The following is a 21,390-nucleotide window of genomic DNA, read 5'->3' as shown; positions in this document are numbered from 1 at the left end:
GCTTACCCCGGGCACTGCAGCTCCCAAAGTGACTGGTACACACAACCCTCCGGCAGCAGCTCCTAGGTGGGCGGGGCCAGGGGTTCTCCGTGTGCCGCTGCCTGCAGGCGCCGCCCCCAGAGCTCCCATTGGCTGCAGTTCCTGGCCAATGGGTGCTGTGGAGTTGGTACTTGGGGCAGGGGCAGTGAATGGAGACACTCCTCCCACCCCGGGGATGCTGGGACATGCCAGCCATTTCTGGGAGCAGCACGGAGGGATGGAGGCAGAGTGGGCAGGGAGCCACCTCAGTGCTGCTGGCACATCTCTGCACACCCATGAGGGGAGGGGAGCAGAGGGCCTCCATGTGCTGCCTGGGGTAGGGGCAGTGCACAGAGCTGCCTCCCCTCCTGGGTCTATTACAGGAGTGGGTGGGTGGGGTCTTTTGGCCTGCAAGGTACAGGAGGTTGGACTAGATGATCACATTGGTTCCTTCTGACCTTAAAGGCTCTGCGTCTAAAAGGGAGAGGGAAGTAAAGGGAAAAAAATAAAAAATAAACCAAACATTGTAATACCAGAATGACTCCACCTGCTCATTGTATACTCCCACCCCTTTCTTCCTCCACTGGGTGTTGAATGACCTGCAGCACATTGATTCTCTTGTTCCATTAATAAACTGATACAACATGACTGGAATTAAACCAATTCCCAGGGGAAAGAACATCACATCTTTGCATTGGCTGGGAATCGAACCCAGGTCAACTGCTTGGAAGGCAGCTACGCTCACCACTGTACCACCAATGCATCTGGCAAAAGTATCACTTACACTTGCCCAATGAGACTAGACCAGAATTGAAGCATTTTACTGCCTGTTAAAATGTACTGGAGTCTCATCACTAAAAAAAAACTATCACTATCTTCACCTGGGTTTGAACCATCAGCCTCTCAATTAGGTCACCAAAGTGGTTAATCACAGACACAGGTAAATACCCTACTTCCCAAGCTTGTCTATGAAACACCTACAGGGGCACACCTGGCTAGTGAGGGAGGTGCATTGCTGGGGTTATGAGTTCAGGCCTCACCCAAAGCATTGGTTTTCATTAGCCATGGAGCTTCCCCCACTCCCTTTGTCTAATCCACATGGAAAGTGCCATATGAGGGTGAGGAGAGTAAATTCTAAACTCTGAAATGTGGAGGTGGCCCATAGATTGGGATAAGGGGTTTGAACAGAAAAAGCTCTAAGGATATAAAACCAGGGGCAGGTACGGTACAACGCCTCAACAGGGAGCCATTTGGGGGAGGGGGGTTCACTTCCTCTGTTCAATGTCCTGAGAGGTATTTTAAGATGAAGATAACACCATGGCTAACAGTTGACTGGCACATCCTGGGTTAAAGGAAGGAAGGGACTTGGTTTAACAGTTGGAAGATTTGTGTTACCATCACTGTCTGACCCCCCTTCAGTGCAGAGGTTTGTACGTTGCTGGGTGGAATACACAGACTCCTGGAGAGCAGGGGCAGCTGTTCCCATGGCAGAGAGCCTGGCACTTCGGAGACTTTCTTGACTTTCTGTTTTGAGGCAATTCAATAAAATAACGGTGGAGCTACAATGTCCAGTCCAAAATTTCAGCCCCCCCCCCGCCCCCACTCCAGCTGCTGCCCCAGACGGGGAAGCCCCAGGGGGCCTGCTGCTGCTCCGGCCACCGCAGGAGTGCTGCTGCCAGGGGCCACCGAGCTGCGGCTGCTCCTGCTGCCCGCGGAACCACAGGAAGGAGATGATTTTTTGACAGTGACAGACGCCTCGTCCTAAAGGCCTTTGTCTGCCCCCTTCTAGTGACTGTTTGGCACAGGAATGCAGCCCTCACTCCTGAGTCTCTCCTGGGGAAATGATGTTTCTGTGCAAAACACCAAAGCTTTTAACTGAAAGGAAGAAAAGGAAATGGCCAGACGATGGGACTAGGACATAAGGAATGAAACACAAGATGCTTCTCCCATGTGCATTGACTTTGAACCTTGTTGTTTGCAGTGGTGTTGTATCCATGTTGGTCCCAAGACATGAGACACAAGGAGGAGGGGGTCACATAATATCTTTTAAAGGACCAAGGAAGGGAGTATTATTTACTCCTTCTCATAACACAAGAACTAGGAGGGGTCACCACATGAAATGAATAAGCTGCAGGTTTGAAATGAACAAACTTCCCTCAATCTGCTGGCAATGCTTCTACTAACGCAGCCCAATATGCTGTTAGCCTTCTTGGCAATAAGGGGACTGTTGACTCATATCCAGCTTCTCATCCACTGTAATCCCCAGGTCCTTTTCTGAAGAACGGCTGCTTAGCCAGTCGGTCCCCAGGCTGTAGCAGTGCACGGGATTCTCCCTTCCTAAGTGCAGGACTCTGCACTTCTCCTTGTTGAACCTCCTCAGATTTCTTTTGGCCCAATCCTCCAATTTGTCTAGGTCACTCTGGACCCAAACCCTGTCCTCCAGCGCTTGGATTCTTTACATGCTTTCACAGAGTGAAGAGCACATGTTCCATGATTTCATATGGCAGAGTTTTATGCTATAGGGAGCTTTCCCTGTGTGAATCGGACAGGTGAATCAACACAGAGACATATTGTGACCCTTCTCAGAGAGCTGAGGGCTGTGAGTTTCCTTGTTGCCACCTTCCACTAGGAAGAGGGAGTTTTGCATTTGGCAGCTGGATGTTAGTGACCAAACTCACCCAGCCTGTCAGGAACTCAAGGACCCTCTTCTGAGCTACAGCAGCCACCCTAACCCCTCAGTTCCTTCAATGTGTCCCCCTCTGGGGTCCAGCCCGGATCACCACATACTCAGAGAAATCCCAGATTCTCTCTGCCCAAAGCAATGGTATATCCCAGGTTACTAGTTTTACTGTGGACCACTGCTACTGTATCTCACACTGCACTTGAGTATAGTTATCAAACAAGCAGAAATTTATTTAACAACCGACAGAGATTTAAACAAACAAATGTGAGTGATGGAAACCAACTGTTACCAACTAAACAAAATCAGAAAATGCAACCTACACTTTTTAATAGTTACCTTTCCTATGTAAGTAGAGTCTCACCTCTCACTTCAGTCAATTTCACAGATTCCTAGTCCCTAGGCGCCACGGCCCTGCCTTTCATGACGCACCACTGGTCATTAGGAATCTCCTTGGTGAATGGACCCAGAGTGTTTTTCTCCACCCTGTTATGAACTGAATCAGTGTTTTGTCTTTATTCACAGAAAGGACGAACTCCTCATTCTCATATTGTCCTTGTCACTTCCACAGGTTTTCAATGTCTGTAATTTGTCTTTGATGGTTTTCCATTGGCTTTTCTGGGTTGGTGCAAAGGCTGACAATGGAGCAATACATCACATAACTGGCTAGCAAGGGAGAGGTGCCAATTCCCTCCCACTGGAATGGGCCGTCCCCACCAAGACCTATGATTGGGGTGACTCACTTTCACAACAATACCATATGGGCATAATTTCCCATGTACTTACATTACTCCTTAACCATGACTTGGACACCCCTCTCGCAGTGAGTAGGAGTATCAATAATTTACAAGCTTTCAGCAGAGATCTCACTGCTATGCTTCCTGGATAAATATCATAAAAGCAGTGTATTAGGTGTGGGGAGTTTGTCAGGTCTGACACAGGAGTTGCTTGTGAAGAACAGTGACCCCTTTGCCAATTGGCACCAATGAGCTTTTGTCACAGATGCACTGAGCTATACAGTCACACCCTGATAGAACAGAAAGGCCAGCACAAAAAACAGATAGAGGAACAATAAGATACTAAAATGACAATGGCTGGAATTCTCCATTTCTCTAAGTCTTTACATTCATGGGCACTAAGAGCTGTAGCTACAGTTGAGGAACCAGGTGATCGGACAGGTGGCGCAGCCCTCCATACGAGTAACTTTCTCATACATAGGGAAATGGATCAAAACTGAATTGAAGTTAAGGCTGTGTCTACACTTCAAACACTGGAAATATTCTTCTGACAACTTAACACTGTCTACACTGGTGCTCAGGTCACATTAATGACTTCTCTCAGTGGAGAGGACTTTTCACACCCCTGAGATATGTGGCTCTGCCAACAGAGCTTTTCAACATCGACCAGCCTTTAGCTGGCTTATTGACCTGAAAGGCAATGGATTTCAGTCTTCTTCTTTATATTGATGGTTGATGAGTGCAGCTTTCCTACATGCTGGACACATCCTGTGACAGATGTCAGGCCTTTCCTTTGCAAATTAGAGAATTGGGGAAGACAGTGACCCTTACAGTCTAAGTGGGTAAAAACTTATACAATTTATCTCCTCAAGTAGCTTTCCTTTTAATAGAAATTGACTTTGAAACTAAGCAAAATAAATTCTATTTGAAAACACAAAATACTAAAATCTATACTGGGCCAATATTCTCTTATACACTTTCTCACACCCCAACCTTTGGAGTGAGGTTTTTGACCAGAACTCCTTATACTACAGGTGGTAAATTAAATCAAATTAACTTTTCAAGGTTAGCCATCATTTCCTGAACGACTAACAAAAAAAACAAAAACAACCAAGATAACTTTCATTTTTCCAAAATACTTTAGATTATCACACATTTAGTGTCTTCTTCTTTAACCAATAACTTCACCAATAATCTCATTTTAACAGGTAACAAAAACATATTCAAAGATCACAAATTCGTATCATATATGTTAGTTTTCTTTTAATGCCCATTGCCAACAACTGAACCTTGGCTCAAGTTGTGGTTTGTCCTAACCACTTCTGTGAGTTCATATATCTCAGGATCTTCTGCAATATGTGTTGGTGGAAGGGGTCTCCTATGTGGGAATCTTTTCATCATGAGGAAAAATACCTCTCGTGTCACACTTTTAATCTTTCAAAGTGGGAGAAGATAGAGAAGTGATTTAAATGCATAAAATGCAAGAGAGAACTGTCTGGTCTACATTAAAGACATTTATCAGTATAACTATATTACTCAGATGTGTGAAAAATCCACACCACTGAGCAATGTAGTTACACAGCCCTAACCCCCTGTGTAGATAGCGATACATCAGCAGCAGAACTTCTCCTGCCAAAAGAGCCACTGCCGCTTGCGAGGGTTGGACTAATCAAGTCCGATGGGAGAAATCTCTCCCATTGGCTGAAAGCGTCTGTAATAGCAGTGCTACAGCAGCACAGCTACATTGGTGCAGCTGCACCAACATCAGCTTTATTGTGTAGCCGCAGCATCAGACACAAAACCATAGAATCAGAACTCAACATGCGAGTATCCAGAAGTCTGAAATTGGAGCCTGATACATTCATTGCCTCATTGGTTACCATCATTTCTACAGCCTTGAAGTCCTTGTTACCCAAACAGGGAGCCAGTTTGGGATCCACGGGGAAGGAATGTCCTATGAAGCTCTCTCTCTTTGGATCCAAATGGTGAAGGATGATTGTTCTCAATGTAACCTGGCATCCTTTGGAACTGTAATCAGTGACACTGAACTAGGAAATGGAGTTGTACAAACAATTTTCCTTGGGTCATTGATCACAATAGCTTCCTTTACTGGGGTGGAAACCAAGAACTGGGTGTGGACTCTTCCAGCCCCAGCTCTTTCCAAATCCTTGGCCTTGGTTAGGGTAAATTTACACTTCGCCGAAGTAGAATCCTTTACAAAACCACTCCAAATCTCAGCAGTGTTAGTGAGGCTTACCAAAACATGGAGGCTTACCAAAACATGCCAAGCTTTTCTTTAATTTGGTGGCACAGTTCCAGGCAACGGACTGGATACAGGGCTGGATCACAATCTTCATTAGTGACCAGAGCTGGAGTTTCTATTCAAAAATAGCTATTTTTCTGCAGCTATTAGATTTCCAAAACTGATTTGATTCGATATACATTTTTAGCACCTACAAAGGATAAATTCAACAAAAACCCCACTTCTATTTCCTCAATGTCTGCATCATGAAGGGCAGCATCTCCGATACCATAGGATGAGCTAGGAAAGATCTTCTGTAGCGCCTGGGTTACAAAGGCTTTGAACCAAATACATGGGCATTTTGCCTAGTTCAAAATCACTTACCATGGAATTCTCTCCCCAGATCACCTGATACAATATTGACTTAAACAATTGAACTACACCATGATCATATGCACTTCCTTCAGTTAGTTGGGGTTCTGCTGTTGTTCACCATTTCCAAGTAGAAATTTTAAATCACTCCTGTTTCTTTGTTAGCCTGTCCAGTAAATTGGAGAGTTCTCTAATGCAGACAGAACTGCACTTCAACTTTCTCCATGTCATCATTGACGGGTGGGGAAAAAGCAAAGCTGAAGTGAGAAATGATGACTTTAGCAAATAGTCATTTGTCTTAAATTCTCCAATAAATCTGAGCTACATCCTATCAAACTGAACTAATATCCAATTAGGTGACCAAACAGCCTTTAGGAAAGATAGAAACCCACATCACAGAGAGATAGAATACACGACAATGAAAGTGTGAAGTGAAATTCCAGAGCAGGTTACATCTGATTATTCAGAATAAGGACAAGAGATTCTCCCATCACATTCTCCTCTGATCCATTCAAACATACTTCACTCAGCACTGTCTCAATAGCCAGTTGTGTTATTTACAAAACTTTTAGTATCCGAGCATTGCCATAATGGGAGACAAAACCACTCACCTTGCCAGAAGTGGCTTTACCAATAGATGGAACCTGGGATTTAAACTCCCAATGAGCACACTGTGTTTGGGATCCATTTGAATTCCCCTTCCAGGTCTTTGACACTTTCATCTCCAGTCAGAGCAACTCTGATATAGGATTAAAGAAGTCAAAGCATCATCTCCAAGCACAGACAGCTGAGAACTGTTCCTCACAGGACACTTTGAGAAGTGGATGGATAGAATGTGATGATGATAACCTCTGCATGGCTCAGACAAAAGGTAACAGTTCTGCAGTGATGGGGAAGGAGGGAATCTCTGCGTCTCCCCATCTCCTTCCAGTGTCACAGAGGCTGAAATTACACTTTTTTTTCCTGCCCCTGCTCCTCTTCATTTAACTATAATTTGAAAAATTCCCATTATATCTGCTCTTCAGGACAACCCAGAGCAACGTGAGAACAAGTGGCAATGATACTATCTGTATCACTGATGACCAACAATAACTTTGCAATAGGAGGAATAGTATAAATGTGATGCTCCCTGGTTCCTGATAGGAAGGACACACTAGAATTACTCATGGGATAATGGGGTTGATAGAAAGGACAAATGGGTCCACCTCAAAACAGGGCAAACGGCAAAAGGCAAAAATGGGCCACTCATCTGGTCAAACTGAGGGATAACCATGCTGCAAACAGTTCAAACAGCTTTAAAAGTTACTGTGTGGGAATCAGGAAAATTATTAAAGAAAAAAAAGTATTGATAGCCCTAGAGGTGTTTATGTTGTTGATCTCCCTTGCAGATTCTCTGATGACTAACATGGGCTAAGTGCCAACAGAAGGTTTTCCCGCACTCACTGCATTTATAGAGTCTCTCACCGGTGTGGATTTTCTGATGTTTAGAAAGGCCTGAGCTGCTAGTGAAGTTTTTCCCACACTCACTGCATTCATAGGGTCTCTTCCCTGTGTGGATTCTCTGATGCCTAATAAGGTGTGAACTGCGACTGAAAGTTTTCCCACACTCACTGCATTCATAGGGCCTCTCCCCTGTGTGGATTCTCTGATGGGTAAGAAGGTTTGAGCTGCGATTGAAGATTTTCCCGCACTCACTGCATTCATAGGGCCTCTCCCCTGTGTGGATTCTCCAATGCCTAATAAGGCCTGAGCTGCGCCTGAATTTTTCCCCACACTCACTGCATTCATAGGGCCTCTCCCCTGTGTGGATTCTCTGATGTTCGGAAAGGGCTAAGCTGTCAGTGAAGCATTTTCTACACTCACTGCATTCGTAGGGCCTCTCCTCTGTGTGGATTCTCTGATGAGTAAGAAGGTTTGAGCTGCGACTGAAGGTTTTCCCGCACTCACTGCATTCATAGGGCCTCTCTCCTGTGTGGATTTTCTGATGCCTAATAAGGACTGAGCTGCGCCTGAATTTTTCCCCACACTCACTGCATTCATAGGGCCTCTCCCCTGTGTGGATTCTCCGATGCCTAATAAGGACTGAGCTGCGCCTGAATTTTTCCCCACACTCACTGCATTCATAGGGCCTCTCACCTGTGTGGATTCTCTGATGCTGATCAAGGCCTGAGCTGCTAGTGAATCTTTTCCCACACTCACTGCATTCATAGGGCTTCTCCCCTGTGTGGATTCTCCGATGCCTAATAAGGTGCGAACTGCGATTGAAGGTTTTCCCGCACTCACTGCATTCATAGGGCCTCTTCTCTGTGTGGATTCTGTGATGCTTTATGGGGATGGAGTAATCACATACGTTTTTCCCAAACTCAGTGCATGTATTTTTTCTCTTTCCACTGAGGATTTCCTGTTGTGTTGTGGTTTCCTTGAGGTCCTTCTGAGTTTCCTGACAGGAAATACATTTACCCACTTTCTCCCCTGGCCGCTTTCCCTGCTCTCCTTCTGGTCTGTGCTGAATGTCATGGGATTTTTCCTGCTTACGACTCCAGGACACATTCCTTTTCGATCTTTGCGATAATGCTCTGTGTTTATCCACTTGCTCAACATTCTCCTGCTGAGAATTCTGCTCCTCTTTCTCACATACCATTGCGTCACCTGCTGTGAAAGAGACAGAAACCTCAAACAGGGATGGAAAGGGGAAGGCCAAACCAATACAAGTACTGGAGAGAGGTCAAATAAAAATCACAAACTGAACTCCCCGAAGTTCTTCCCCCAAACAGGAGAGAGGAGGGGATCAATTCAGCCTTCACATCCATCCAAATTCACAGGGGGAAGGGAGGAAGCTACTGCCTGGTGTCTGGTAGGGTCTACAGGAAGCCATGAGCTATATTTACCCTAAGGATACGACCCCTGCTAGGGACAATAATGAACTGAGAGACCTTTCAAGGGCATTGTAGGGCGTCCCAGATGTTTCCTTCAGGCACTTACAGATTCTGAGTTGGTTTAATCTTTCCTCACCTGTGCAGGGAGCTCTCAGGATTGCTCTTTCTTCTGAACGCTGGAGGTCTGGGACCCATGGCTCTTCCCCTTGTTCCAGCTGGGAGATCACATCAGGTTGGGAAACTGGAAACCCTGCTCAGATGAAAGAAAACAAAGGAGGTCACTTGATTTCACAAGACTGTCATAAAAAAATACTCTATTAATTTAACTTCAGTGCTTAGTGTGAGCTGGTGTGCCTGAGGCAGGCCACACTGAAAATGCCAAGGTCAGGGCAGGCTGAAAAAGGGAGAGCAGATGCTCCTAAAACTGGTGGTTAACACTGAAGTTAAACTCACTGACCAGTCACAAACTGTGCTTCTGATCCCACACACGGGTTATCAAGAAGCTGAAAAAAGAAATCACAGGGCCCCTTTATTGCATTCCATTTCTCCGACTCCCAGTCAGCACCTAGGTCCCGTACAGTGAGAGGTTATTTAAAAACTCTGCTCATATACAAATGTTTTTCTGACCCCAAAGGGTCAGCCACATTACAAGATCACCATACGTTTGGATCTTACCCAAAAGACCACACTGCCAGCCAATCCTTTAGCATGGAAAGGCAAGACACAACACGACACAAAAAAAGTTGTTAAATGGGAAAGCAGTGAGATGCATTCAGAAATCTATATATCAGGTTCTTAGCAGTATTGGTGAGTTGCTGGCTTGAAAGTCCATCTGGAACACATCCACAGTTTGGATGGGTCATTCAGTCCTTTGTTCAAGGCTTCAATTTGTAGAGAAGTTGCTCCAGAGGTAGGAAGAGGGACTGAAGACAAAATGGAGATGATGCAGCTGCCCTTTATATTCCCTTTGCCATGTGGCTTGTACTACCTGTGTCCCAAACACAAGCTTCACAGCACATGGCATGGAAAAGCCTCGGAGTTCTCAGTACACAGACATACCCCTGCATGTCTTGCTGACTCAATAGGTTTATGCCCTTGACCAGGGGTGGGCAAACTACGGCCCACGGGCCACATCCAGCCCACAGGACCGTCCTGCCCGGTCCCTGAGCTCCCGGCTAGGGAGGTTAGTCCCTCCCCCACAGCCACACCACCGCTGGTGGGGTTCAGTGGAGAAAGGGAACAGGAAGGGCAGGGATATCACTGAATGCAGGATCTCAGCAGTACTAGATGTCAGGATAGCACATAGTGCAGCCCATTGGAAAACATAATCCCAACTAGACATATAAAATGATGAGGTCTAAATTAGCTGTTTCCACTCAAGAGAGAGAACTTGGAGTCATGGATAGTTCTCTGAAAACATCCACTCAATGTGCAGCGGCAGTCAAAAAGCAAACGGAATGTTGGGAATCATTAAGCAAGGGATAGAAAAGACAGAAAATATCATATTGCCTGTATACAAATCTAGGGTACGCCCACATCTCGAATACGGCTGTAGGAGCTGGATTTTATAATGTACTGTGAGAATTTAATGTATGATTTGATTTCATCCTGTCAGCCACCCTGTTTGAATAGCAGAAAGGAATGACAGACCAGAACAATCCTTCTGACTGATTGTGGTCACCTTTTGTTTTAGGATAAGTTACACTGTCTACTATGGTTTCCTCTATGTATTACAAATTAGGCACTCTAGTTAAATCTACGTGTCTTTGTTTTAAGGTTTAGTAAGTAAGAGACAGGATTCTCTATTGTGTCTATGTTAAGTAGATTAGAGAAACATTGAAGGCAAGGTTTCATTTACAATGCCTTTTTGCTCGATATAAAACACTACTGTTTGTATTCTCAGTGGGTTTGTGTGAATGAGGATGTATGCATCAGGAAAAGAGAAGGTGTAAAGGCCATTGTTATAGCCAGAGTCAAGGAAGAAGGAGTCAAGAGACTTAAAGGACATCAAAGAATCATCAACGCGCATCCATAATGAAGGGCAGATTGATGACCTGAGGTAAAGGCTGGCACCCCTGAGGACAACTGATTAAATCAGAACAAAGGACAGGCTGACCCTCTCAGAGGTGCACTGGAATGTTTACACCAGTTAAGTAGTAACCGATCACAAACTGATACAGCAAAATCCATAGACTTCAACAAAGGAAAAAACCCTATAAGAACCAGGGTGCTTGGCCATGGGAGTTTGGGTTCATCTTGCCACACTCCTGGAGTATTGGATTGCGACCGACAAGAGACCAGCCCCACACTCGTGCTCAGTGTAATTGGCCATTAAATTGACTCGAGCTACAACAGACTGGTAACTATGAACTGCTCTGGCAGAGAGAGAGAGTGTGTGTGAGAGCGCGCGATATGCTAACTGTTGTATTCTCAATAAATGCTGTGTATTTACCTTCGTCTATAAAGATCCCGTGTGCTTTGTAGGAGCATAACACTGCATGCAGATGTGGTCGCCCCATCTCAAAGAAGTTTACTTGTGGAAACAGGAGATATTTGACACTGTGTGACACTGCTCCTGTGTTCTGCAGCAGGGGAGGGTCTGTGGCAGTGTGTGGGTCACTGGCATATTGGGGTGAGGCAGAGACAGGGCAGAGCAGAGGTGGCATTGTGGGGCTGGCGTGAACCATATCTCTTCATTTCCCCTTCCAAGAACTGAGGGGACAGGAATCCTTACCCAGCGAAGTCACATTCTCATAGTTCTCCTGCATGACGTCTCTGTAGAGGGCTCTCTGAGCAGAGTCCAGCAGAGCCCACTCTTCCCTGGTGAAATACACAGCCACCTCCTCAAAGGTCACTGGCCCCTGAAAGAGCAAGGGTCCAACACTCAGTACCTGCTGCCTCACTCACAGCCCCACTATTTGTGGGGGAGAGAAGCCAATCAAATGCAAGGTCTGGGTGGATCACAGTCAGAGTCCCACCTCCACCCCACTCAGAGCATCCTGGAAACACCAGGTTAAGGGGACGAAGCAAGAGCCCCTTTTCTCTCCCAGCAGATCCATCACACTCCTACTAGCCACAGACCGATACAGGAGATGGAACCCCTAGCAGGGACCAGGGAGAGCTCCCTCGTAGGAAGCCCAACACCCTCCCCATTGTGAGGAGCTGGATATGAAGGGAGGGGAATCTCCCCTAAACCTCACTGGTGGGTGCCCCCTTCATATCTCACAGCGGCTGGTCAGTCAGATCAGGCTCCAGCACTGGGAGTCTGGTCAGTTTTCCTAGCCCCATGTAGGAGGGTTCTTTTCTGTTTCACAAATTGGGGTATTTCCACCTCCTAATCTCATGGGTCTGTTCCTAGAATCTGGGCCACTCATTAAACTCCCCCCAGCAGGAATGTCACAAGCTGTCCTCCTCCCTTCCCCACCTTGTGCATTTCCTGCCCCGCTCCAAACCAGACTGTGCAAATCTTCCCATCTCCGGTGTATTTGCTGTCCCTCTCCCTCCTGCAGGAACCCACCAGCTACCCCCCGATAATTCCTACCTGAACAGGCTCCTCTGCAGCCATTTCTCTCCCCTGTCCCATGGCAGGATGGGATGAGCTGGAGTGAAACATGGACGTCATTCTGCAGCCTGGGAGGGTGAGAAGGGCAGTTGTGGGGGTTACAGAACAGGCTTTAGTTAATGTCACAGGACGATTCCCCCAGGCCCTTTCCCTGCAGACAGACATGCTAGATTCTGCCATCCTGGGAAAATGCTCAATCTCTTTCTTACAGTGTGGACCTGGCCCCTCCTGCCAGGCTAAGCCCACAGAGAGATTTTTAACCTTCCTTCTCCCTCCCGCAATCTCATAACTAAGTCTCTGAACACAAGGCTAGAAAAGAGCAGAACCAAAGGAGTCACTGTGGGGGATTCCCTCGGACACTGACCCCCCGGCAGTCACACCCCAGCAGGGGGAATATGGAGTCAAGAACCAGCTTTTCCTCTGTCTGATCCTTTTCTTGATCACTGGAAAGTGGTTCTGCCCAGGGATGCTGCAATACATGTGTCTGGGTGGACTAGAGAGCTGGAAATCTCTCCCCCCCCAACACTCATTTCTCCCACTGCCCCTTTCAGTCTCTCCTTCCCCTGTCCTCTCTCCCTGTCCCACTGGCTGGGACAGTCCCATTCCTGGGGGCTTTGCTCTCCCATGGCTGGATTTGCTCCTGGCAATTGCTAATGGGAGGAGAGGCTGTTTGTGCAGAGTCACCTTCTTGCCAGTCCCCAGCACTTTCCCTGAGGTCTTTCAGTTACCTGGAGTCTGTAGCTCAGAATTTGCATTAACAGGTCCCAGGGCTGCCCCAAGAGGCTAGTACCAGCTGGAGAAAGTCATCACCTGGGCCAGGCAGAGAAGAAGCTTTAATTAAGGGCACATCCCAGCACAGAACCCTGCTGGGGGAGCAGCAGCTGCTAAGCCTGGTCTCCCAGATCACAATGGAGGCTGCAGCGTCTGACCCAGGAAGCTGAACCCCAATATCCTGAGCAGAGAGGGACAGAGCGTTTGAGCAGCTTCCCTCCTTTAGCTCTCTGGGGAGAGCAGCTAATGAGAGCCCCTCCTCACAGGGAGAACTGCTGATCTCATTTGCCCCACTGTCCATCTGGAGTCACTCCTTGTCTTTCCATGCAGTGACTCTGGATTAACAATGGTCTCAATGAAACCAGATTTCAGAATGAATGAGTCCAGAATCCTGTGGAAGAGACCATTGTGTGGCATTTCTAGCCCCCTTCCCACCTGCCGCACCCCCAAGATCTAGGACAAGGACTGGGGGGGGGGGCAGGGGGAAAGGCAGCATGAATATTCCCTGCGGGACCAGACGTTCCTGCAGTTTTCAAGAAGGGAGAAAAGCAAAATCTGTGATTTCACCTGACAGTGTTTGGTAAGTGGATAGAAAGTTATCAGGGTGAGTGGGCCTGGCTGGGGGCTGCCTGGCCGCGCTTGGAGCCAGGATAGTGGCACAAACTGATCCAGGAGCAGGATCAGGGTTAGTAGCAGCCCCCAGACACCCCCCAGTACCCAGAGCCCAGACCCCACAGCCGGAAGCTGCTCAAACGCTCTGTCCCTCTCTGCTCAGGACATTGGGTCAGACGCTGAAGCCTCCATTGTGATCTTAGCAGCCGCTGCTCCCCCAGCGGGGTTGCGTGCTGGGATGTGACCTCAATTAAAGCTTTTTCTCTGCCCGGCCCAGGGGATGACTTTCTGCAGCTGGTACTAGCCCCTTGGGGCAGCCCTGGGCCCTGTTAATGCAAATTCTGAGCTATGGACCCCAGGTTATTGAAAGACCTCAGAGAAAGTGCTGGGGACTGGCAAGAAAGTAACTCTGCACAAACAGCCCCTGGTCATTTCTCCTCCCATTAGCAATTGCCAGGAGAAAATCCAGCCATGGGAGAGCAAAGCCCCCAGGAATGGGACTGTCCCAGCCAGAGGGGCAGGGAGAGAGGACTGGGGAAGGAGAGACTGAAAGGGGCAGTGGGAGAAATGAGTGGGGGGAGAGATTTCCAGCTCTCTAGTCCACCCAGGCACATGTATTGCAGCATCCCTGGGCAGAACCACTTTCCAGTGAACAAGAAAAGGATCAGACAGAGGAAAAGCCAGTTCCTGACTCCACATTCCCCCTGCTGGGGTGTGGCTGCCGTGGGGTCAGTGTCTGAGGGAATCCCCCACAGTGACTCCTTGGGTTCTGCTCTTTTCTAGCCTTGTGTTCAGAGACTTTGTTACGGGATCAGGGGAGGCAGAAGGGAGGTTAAAAATGTCTCTGTGGGCTTAGCCTGGCAGGAGGGGCCAGGTCTACACTGTAATAAAGAGATCAAGCATGTTCCCAGCATGGCAGAGTCTTGGATGTCTGTCTGGAGGGAAAGGGCCTGGGGGAATCAGTGATGTGAAATTAACTAAAGCCTGTTCTGAAACCTCCACAACTGCCCTTCTCGCCCTGCCAGGGCTGCAGAATGATGTCCATGTTTTTCTCCAGCTCATCCCATCCTCCCATGACACAGGGAAGAGAAATGGCTGCAGTGGAGCCAGCTCAGGTAGGGGTTATTTTTTTGAGGGGGGGGTTGGTGAGTTCCTACAGAAGGGAGAGGGACAGCAAATACACCGGAGATGGGCAGATTTGCACAGTCTGGTTTGGAGGTTGGCGCGGGGCAGGAAATGCACAGGGTGGAGAAAGGGAGGGCAGGGTGTGACAAACCTGCTGGGAGTTGTTTAATAAGTGGCCTAGATTCTAGGAACAGACCCGTGAGGTTCAGAGGTGTAAATGCTCTAGTTTGTGGAGCAGAAAATAACCCAGCTACATGGGGCTGGGAAAACTGACGAGACTCATAGTGCTGGAGCCTGACCCGACTAACCAGTGGCTGCTGTGAAATATGAAGGGGGCACCCACCAGTGAGGGTTAGGGGAGATTCCCCTCCCTTCATATCCAGCTCCTCACAATGAGGAGGGTGTTGGGCTTCCTACCAGGGAGCTCTCCCTGGTCCCTGCTAGGGCCTCCCTCTCCTCTATCAGTCTGTTGCTAGTAGGTATGTGATGGATCTGCTGGGAGAGATAAGGGGCTCTCTTTGTCCCCTCACTCTGATGTTTCCGGGATGCTCTGAGCAGGGTGGGGGTGGGACTTTGTTGACTGCAATCCACCCAGGGCTTCCCTTTGATGGGCTCCTCTCCCCACAAATAGTGGAGCTGTGAATGGGGCAGCAGGTACTGAGTGTTGAACTCTTGCTCTTTCAGGGGCCAGTAACCTTCGAGGAGGTGGCTGTGTATTTCACCAGGGAAGAGTGGGCTCTGCTGGACCCCACTCAGAGAGCCCTCTACAGAGACGTCATGCAGGAGAACTATGAGAATGTGACCTCACTGGGTAAGGGTTACTGTCCCCTCGGTTCTTGGAAGAGGAAATGGAGAGAGAAGGTTTACGCCAGCCCCACAATGCCACCTCTACTCTGCCCTGTTTCAGCATCACCCCAATATGCCAGTGAGACACACACTACCAGAGACTCTCCCCTGCTGCAGAACACTTTGGGAACAGAGCACAGGAGCCATATCGCACAGTGTCAAATATCTCCTGTTTGCTCAAGTAAAACTGAAGGTTAAGTGCAGCATAATCAACAGAAGCTTCCTAGGGGTCACCAGATGAAATTAATAGGCAGCAGGTTTAAAGAAAATAAAAGGAAGTTCTTCATGCAGCGCACAGTCAACTTGTGGAACTCCTTACCTGAGGAGGTTGTGAAGGCTAGGACTATAACAGCGTTTAAAAGAGAACTGGATAAATTTATGGTGGTTAAGTCCATCAATGTCTATTAGCCAGGATGGGTAAGGGATGGTGTCCCTAGCCTCTGTTCGTCAGAGGATGGAGATGGATGGCAGGAGAGAGCTCACTTGATCATTGCCTGTTAGGTTCACTCCCTCTGGGGCACCTGGCATTGGCCACTGTCGGTAGACAGGATACTGGGCTAGATGGACCTTTGGATCTGACCCGGTACGGCCATTCTTATGTTATGTATGTATGTGTGCATTTGGTGCAAGGCGCTCCTGGCCCTCAGAGACCGTGTGGAGGCTTTGGAGGCCAGGGTGTTGGAACTGGGAGGAGCTAAGGGAGACAGAGAAGTATGTTGATGAGGCTTTCCGGGACACTATAGAATTGTCCCAACTCCGGTCAGACAGCCCCCCGCACTGTTGAGGAGGATGAAAGGCCCAGGGAATGAGAACAGTCAACGGGAGCAGTGGGAAAGCTTCTCATAGTTGAGACCCTCCTTCCAGATAGTGTTGGGGTAACCTCTTGCACTGAGGTTACCTCACCTGGGGAGGGAACTCCTGTCATTAAGAAAAGGCAGCTGTTAGTAAAGGGAGATTCGATCATTAGAAACAAGGATATCTGGGTTTGTGATGACCGGGAGAACCGTATGGTGACTTGCTTGCCTGGTGCGTAGGTTGCGGATTTCTCAAGGCATCTAGATAGATTTATGTGTAGTGCTGGGGAGGAGCCAGTGGTCATGGTACATGTAGATACCAATGACATAGGAAAGGGTAGGTGAGACGTCCTGGAGGCCAAATTCAATCTGCTAGGAAAGAGACTGAAATCCAGGACCTCTGTGGTGGCATTCTCAGAAATGCTCCCAGTTCCACGCGCAGGGCCAGGTAGGCAGGCAGAGCTTCGGAGTCTCAATGCGTGGATGAGATGATGGTGTAGAGAGATGGGGTTTAGATTTATTAGGAACTGGGGAAACTTTGGGGATGGAGAGCCTGTACAGGAAGGATGGGCTCCACCTAAACCAAAGTGGATCCAGACTGCTGGCACTTAATATTAAAAAGGTTGCAGAGCAGTTTTTAAACTAAGAGCTGCGGGGAAAGCCAATGGCTGCAGAGGAGCACGTGGATCGGACAGAGACTTCTCTTAGAGGAGAGTGTAGTGATAGAGATTTTTCTAGTTTTAGTCAGGAAGAGAGGCTGGAAGAGGATAAAGTAGGGGCCAGATCAGACGAGAAGCATTCACACACAAAAGAATCTGACACATCAGAAGAGGGCAGACAAATAAACAGTGACAAGTTTTTAAAGTGCGTGTACACAAATGCTAGAAGTGTAAATAATAAGATGGGTGAATTAGAGTGCCTCGTGTTAAAAGAGGATATTGACATAATAGGCATCACAGAAACCTGGTGGAGTGAGGATAATCAATGGGACACAATCATTCCAGGGTACAAAATACATCTGAAGGTCAGAGCAGGTCATACTCGGGGGGTGGGGAGGGGAGTGGCACTGTATGTTAAAGAAAATGTAGACTCAAATGAAGTAAAAATCTTAAATGAAACCGCATGTTCCATAGACTCTTTATGAGTAGTAATTCCATGCTCTAATAAGAATATAACAATAGAGATCTATTATCGACCACCTGTCAAAGACAGTGATAGTGAGGATGAAATGCGAAGGGAGATTAGAGAGGCTATCAAAATAAAGAGCTCCATAATAGTGGGAGATTTCAATTATCCCCATATTGACTGGGTACATGTCACTTCAGGACAAAATGCAGAGACAAAATTTCTCGATACTTTAAATGACTGTTTCTTAGAGCAGCTGGTACAAGAGCCTGCAAGGGGAGAAGCAACTCTCCATTTAGTCCTGAGTGGAGTGCAGGATCTTGTCCAAGAGGTAATACGTCAATGCGTGGATGAGACGATGGTGTAGAGAGGAGGGGTTCACGTTCATTAGGAACTGGGGAAACTTCTGGGATGGGAGGAGCCTATACAGGAGAGATGGGCTCCACCTAAACCAAAGTGGAACCAGACTGCTGGCACTAAACATTAAAAAGGTTGTAGAGCAGTTTTTAAACTAGGGGATGGGGGAAAGCCGACTGCTGCAGAGGAGCGTGTGGATCGGACACAGACTTCTCTTAGGGGAGAGTCTGATGATAGAGAATCTCCAGGTTATAGTCAGGAGCAGAGGAATGAGAAGTATAATGTAAGGGCCGGATCAGATGATAAACAGTCACATAAAAAAGAATCTGGCACATCAGAAAAAGGTAGGCTAATAAACAGGGACAAGTTTTTAAAGTGCTTGTACACAAATGCCAGAAGTCTAAATAATAAGATGGGTGAACTAGAGTGCCTTGTGATAAAGGAGGATATAGATATAATAGGCATCACAGAAACCTGGTGGACTGAGAGCAATCAATGGGACACAATCATTCCGGGGTACAAAATATATCGGAAGGACAGAACAGGCTGTGCAGGGGGAGGAGTGGCACTATATGTTAAAGAAAGTGTAGATTCAAATGAAGTAAAAATCTTAAGCGAATCCACAGGTTCCATAGAGTCTCTATGGATAGAAATTTCATGCTCTAGTAAAAATATAACAGTAGGGATCTATTATCGACCACCTGACCAGGACAGTAATAGTGATGATGAAATGCTAAGGGAAATTAGAGAGGCTATCAAAATTAAGAACCCAATAATAGTGGGGGATTTCAATTATCCCCATATTGACTGGGAACATTTCACTTCAGGACGAAATGCAGAGATAAAATTTCTCTATACTTTAAATGACTGCTTCATGGAGCAGCTGGTACGGGAACCCACAAGGGGAGAGGCGACTCTAGATTTAATCCTGAGTGGAGCGCAGGAGCTGGTCCAAGAGGTAACTATAGCAGGACCGCTTGGAAATAGTGACCATAATACAATAGCATTCAACATCCCTGTGATGGGAAGAACATCTCAACTGCCCAACACTGTGGCCTTTAATTTCAAAAGGGGGAACTATACAAAAATGAGGGGGTTAGTTAGACAAAAGTTAAAAGGTACAGTGACTAAAGTGAAATCCCTGCAAGTTGCGTGGGCCCTTTTTAAAGACACCATAATAGAGGCCCAACTTCAATGTATACCCCAAATTAAGAAAAACAGTAAAAGAACTAAAAAAGAGTCACCGTGGCTTAACAACCATGTAAAAGAAGCAGTGAGAGATAAAAAGACTTCCTTTAAAAAGTGGAAGTCAAATCCTAGTGAGGCAAATAGAAAGGAGCACAAACACTGCCAACTTAAGTGCAAGAGTGTAATAAGAAAAACCAAAGAGGAGTTTGAAGAACGGCTAGCCAAAAACTCCAAAGGTAATAACAAAATGTTTTTTAAGTACATCAGAAGCAGGAAGCCTGCTAAACAACCAGTGGGGCCCCTTGATGATCAAAATTCAAAAGGAGCGCTTAAAGATGATAAAGTCATTGCGGAGAAACTAAATGGATTCTTTGCTTCAGTCTTCATGGCTGAGGATGTTAGGGAGATTCCCAAACCTGAGCTGGCTTTTGTAGGTGACAAATCTGAGGAACTGTCACAGACTGAAGTGTCACTAGAGGAGGTTTTGGAATTAATTGATAAACTCAACATTAACAAGTCACCGGGACCAGATGGCATTCACCCAAGAGTTCTGAAAGAACTCAAATGTGAAGTTGCGGAACTATTAACTAAGGTTTGTAACCTGTCCTTTAAATCGGCTTCGGTACCCAATGACTGGAAGTTAGCTAATGTAACGCCAATATTTAAAAAGGGCTCTAGGGGTGATCCCGGCAATTACAGACCGGTAAGTCTAACGTCGGTACCGGGCAAATTAGTTGAAACAATAGTAAAGAAGAAAATTGTCAGACACATAGAAAAACATAAACTCTTGAGCAATAGTCAACATGGTTTCTGTAAAGGGAAATCGTGTCTTACTAATCTATTAGAGTTCTTTGAAGGGGTCAACATACATGTGGACAAGGGGGATCCGGTGGACATAGTGTACTTAGATTTCCAGAAAACCTTTGACAAGGTCCCTCACCAAAGGCTCTTACGTAAATTAAGCTGTCATGGGATAAAAGGAAAGGTCCTTTCATGGATTGAGAACTGGTTAATGGACAGGGAACAAATGGTAAATTCTCAGAATGGAGAGGGGTAACTAGTGGTGTTCCCCAAGGGTCAGTCCTAGGACCAATCCTATTCAACTTATTCATAAATGATCTGGAGAAAGGGGTAAACAGTGAGGTGGCAAAGTTTGCAGATGTTACTAAACTACTCAAGATAGTTAAGACCAAAGCAGATTGTGAAGAACTTCAAAAAGATCTCACAAAACTAAGTGATTTGGCAACAAAATGGCAAATGAAATTTAACGTGGATAAATGTAAAGTAATGCACATTGGAAAAACGACCCCAACTATACATACAATATGATGGGGGCAAATTTAGCTACAGCTGATCAGTAAAAAGATCTTTTTGTCATTGTGGATAGTTCTCTGAAGACATCCAGCAGTGTGCAGCGGAAGTCAAAAAAGCAAACAGGATGTTAGGAATTATTTAAAAAGGGATAGACAATAATACAGAGAATATCTTATTGCCCTTATATAAATCAATGGAAATAACTAATTTAGACCCCATCATTTTATATGTATATTTGGGATTATGTTTTCCAGTGGGCTGCACTATGTGTTATCCTGACATTTAGTAGTGCTGAGATCCTGCATTCAGTAATATCCCTGCCCTTCTTCTCCCCTTTCTCCACTGAGCCCCACGCTTATGTTTCCAGCTTCCCCAGGACTCTCTCTTTGTCTCTGGACCTGTCTGTCAGCAAGAAGCAGTGCCAGGGAGACTTGCCCTCTCTCTGGAGACTTCGATTTCTGGGACATGGATTTACTTTCTATGTGTTTTAGGAGACTTTGAAATTGAGTGTCTGTGACATTAAGCACAGTACAATCTGGAGTGTTGAACAGCTGTGTCCCCTCAGTTCCCCAGGCTGGGGTGCCTTTTACACTGCTCTACTGTGAGAGCAGCCACTCCTGGGCAGGTAACACACAGTCTCCAGCATGTAACTCGCTCCCAGCTACACAGTTTTGAGTGCTGCTAGTCAGCAACTCCCGAATTACAGTACCCCACCGGAGAACCCCAGAAAATTCTCTGCTCCCAGACATCTCCCAGAAATGTGCATCTTGT

The 21,390-nt window shown here is 46.7% G+C and overlaps 1 non-coding gene across 1 annotated transcript; it reads right to left on the bottom strand.

Annotated features, from left to right (window-relative positions):
* Positions 1-708: 708 nt before the first annotated feature.
* TRNAG-UCC lies at positions 709-780 on the bottom strand. The gene has a single exon. It is a non-coding gene; the product is annotated as a tRNA-Gly (tRNA).
* Between the last annotated feature and the right edge of the window lie 20,610 nt (positions 781-21,390).

Source organism: Mauremys mutica, unplaced genomic scaffold (assembly GCF_020497125.1).
Source record: "Mauremys mutica isolate MM-2020 ecotype Southern unplaced genomic scaffold, ASM2049712v1 Super-Scaffold_100127, whole genome shotgun sequence".
NCBI classification, from domain to species: domain Eukaryota; kingdom Metazoa; phylum Chordata; order Testudines; family Geoemydidae; genus Mauremys; species Mauremys mutica.
Note: the sequence above shows the minus strand (reverse complement) of the source record. Positions and strands in the feature narration are given on the sequence as shown.